The 2,634-nt window shown below is 40.1% G+C and overlaps 1 long non-coding RNA gene across 1 annotated transcript; it reads right to left on the bottom strand.

Moving 5' to 3' along the window:
• Positions 1 to 910: 910 nt before the first annotated feature.
• On the bottom strand, positions 911 to 2,542 carry LOC111865073. Its single transcript, XR_002842899.2, has 2 exons — positions 1,408 to 2,542; positions 911 to 1,153 (listed from the first exon to the last, which is right to left on the bottom strand). It is a non-coding gene; the product is annotated as an uncharacterized LOC111865073 (long non-coding RNA).
• Positions 2,543 to 2,634: the final 92 nt, after the last annotated feature.

The raw sequence follows: 2,634 nt of genomic DNA, 5'->3' as shown, positions 1-2,634 counted from the left end.
CACAATTCGAGCATGGTCAATGTTCAAAGACGACACGGGAAAGTAAACAAGCCTCTTTGTATTTCCGAGAATAATATGTTCATGAAAGGAGTTGATAGGGCCTACCAGTTCTTGGCCTATTATTCCAGTAAAATGGACGAAGAAAGTTGCACTGTGGCTTATAAACTATGCAATTTTCAATTCATTTACGGTTTTCAAAAAGGTGAACAGAAATTCNAAGCATTTCTGTTGAAACTGGCAAAAGCTTGGGCTACTGACGTCACGGTGGCGGCAGTACCTCTGTCAGACACAGACGTAGTGCAGCCGGGGCGATCTGTTCGCACCCGCCGGAGGCCTCAAGTAGACCCCCCTGGCCGACTCTTGGGTGATATGCGGAAACATATTCTCCTGAAAATTGTGAAGAGAATATTGCAAGAAGAAACACCCTTCTAGGCAGTGCTGTGTGTGCGCAGAGCACAAGAAGAAGAGTAGAACTGCCTAAATGTGCAATTTCTTCATAATGCCTCTTCACAAAGGGGAATGTTTCCAGAGATATCACACACGCAAGCACTTCTAGGAGCTCTGTTAAGTGTTCTCCAAAAATTTCAGTTCATAAAATTAATTAGGAGATTTTATATTAATTTTTAAAGTGAACAGTGCACAAGTTAGGGTAGTAGGTTTAAAAACGCCAGTCCCCAGGGTGATTTAAATGTTTAAACCACCGGTCCACAATGTGTTAGGATGTGTTCCCGATGCCACTTCCTCACTATTGCTCTCTACACCTTTTACACATTCTTTGTATCTAATGTTCAGTCACCTTTCTGCCTGACAGACCAACAAAAAAATCTGTCATGACAACCAATCACCTGACAGCAGGTACAGGGACAACTCAAATGGTGTCAGGTATATTAAATTTACTTCAAACAAAAGGAAACAGGTAACCCATGTCTATATTCAGTCACACATTTTCACAATTCTTTAGAGAATCATTAGTTATCCTCTTACAAATCCTCAACATAATGACACCTCTATGTTACTACATGGATACAGACTGCATGGGAGACAGAAAACAATGGATAAACTTCAGCATTTATAGATCCTGGGAACTCCATGATGTAGTACCAAAGCACTGCTTCGTGGATGCGACAGACAAAGAAAATGTGAAGAATTTTTCCTGTAGAGAATTTACCACAAACATTCAGTTTATACAGTATTTCATTTCATCTATATTAGAACTGATCAAAAGAAAATGAGACTGGTACATCACAAGCAACATTCTACAAACTACGGTTGCCTGGACACATTACAGGAAAAAGATACCTTCAGAATCTAGTCAACAGCGCACTGGAGCTGTTTCATGTTTGCAGACAGACAAGCAGCATTTCTGCACATTTCTGTCATCTGCCTAACAGTCCACACAAAGCTCACCTCTAGTTCGGCCTTTATTTCTGGAAAAGTTATTGGGACAGGATCCTCTTCCTCTTCTGCATCTGAGACTGCCTCAGCTTTTACATTCATGGCCTGATTGACATCATGAGGTGTTGGGTATGTCTCACCATGTGGAACCACTAAAGCATTCTCCAAATTTGTACAATTCTGTAAAAACCATCACATCCTTCTCAGAAATGGATGCACAACACCCTACATTAACCAGTGTATGCTCTCCTTGCTTTGGCTGTTTTTAATAACATCTAACTCATAAGAGCTGTTCTGTACAGATGTTCTTCTCTACAGCTCTCATGATCACTAGAAAGTACTCAGTGAGCTTCCCGAGGAACTAACAGTCACTGCAACAGTACAGAAAATATCTCCTTTTTTGGTACCTAAAAACATCATAATGAAGAGCTCCACAACTTGTAACCTTCATTCACCAAGCATAATTATATGATAAAGTCCAGAAGGTTGAGATGGGCAGCTCATTTAGCAAGCATGGGGGTGAAGAGGAATGCATACAGGATATGTTGACAAAGCCAGAAAGGGCTCATTACTGTGATCACACATGCACATCATGACTCTGTATACTAAGGCAAACAGACACAGCACAAACCCTTCCAAATTATTTATTTCAAATCTATCTTAATAGCATCTCCCCATCCACACTTAGGTCTCCCAAGTTGTCTGCTTCTCTCAGGTTTTCCCTTCAAAACTTTGTATGCATTTCTCACTGTTGCATGTGCACTACATGACTTACCCACATCTCTCTCCTTGAACTCATTGCTCTCCTAAATAATATCCCAAACCATTATCACCCAAGTGTATGAAACTCTCAACGTGGATCATGCAAACAAACAGAAGTGTTTCACAAAATATTTAGTTACTTTGGCCAACACAACTGACATACAATACAATTCATATCTGTGCACACAAGCACGAAACACTCAGAATTCATTCGCTTACATCAGGAAACTTTTCTTCAGCTCTATACAGTAGAATTTTTGCCACTCTTGTTGCAAGAGAATGCAGAATCTTTTGGAACCTTGAAACCTGTTCATCACAAGATAAATATCTTGTTGGTTCATTGGAATTAGCTCACAAGAGTCCTAGTAACTTATTGGTTCTAACAATACCACTAACAACCTGCGAAGAGTTCTGTAACGCCCTAAGGATTTGTGCTGCTATAGAATTTCTCTCAGATACAGTTCTGTTTATGCAAAA

Source organism: Cryptotermes secundus, unplaced genomic scaffold, assembly GCF_002891405.2.
Source record: "Cryptotermes secundus unplaced genomic scaffold, Csec_1.0 scaffold1490, whole genome shotgun sequence".
NCBI classification, from domain to species: domain Eukaryota; kingdom Metazoa; phylum Arthropoda; class Insecta; order Blattodea; family Kalotermitidae; genus Cryptotermes; species Cryptotermes secundus.
Note: the sequence above shows the minus strand (reverse complement) of the source record. Positions and strands in the feature narration are given on the sequence as shown.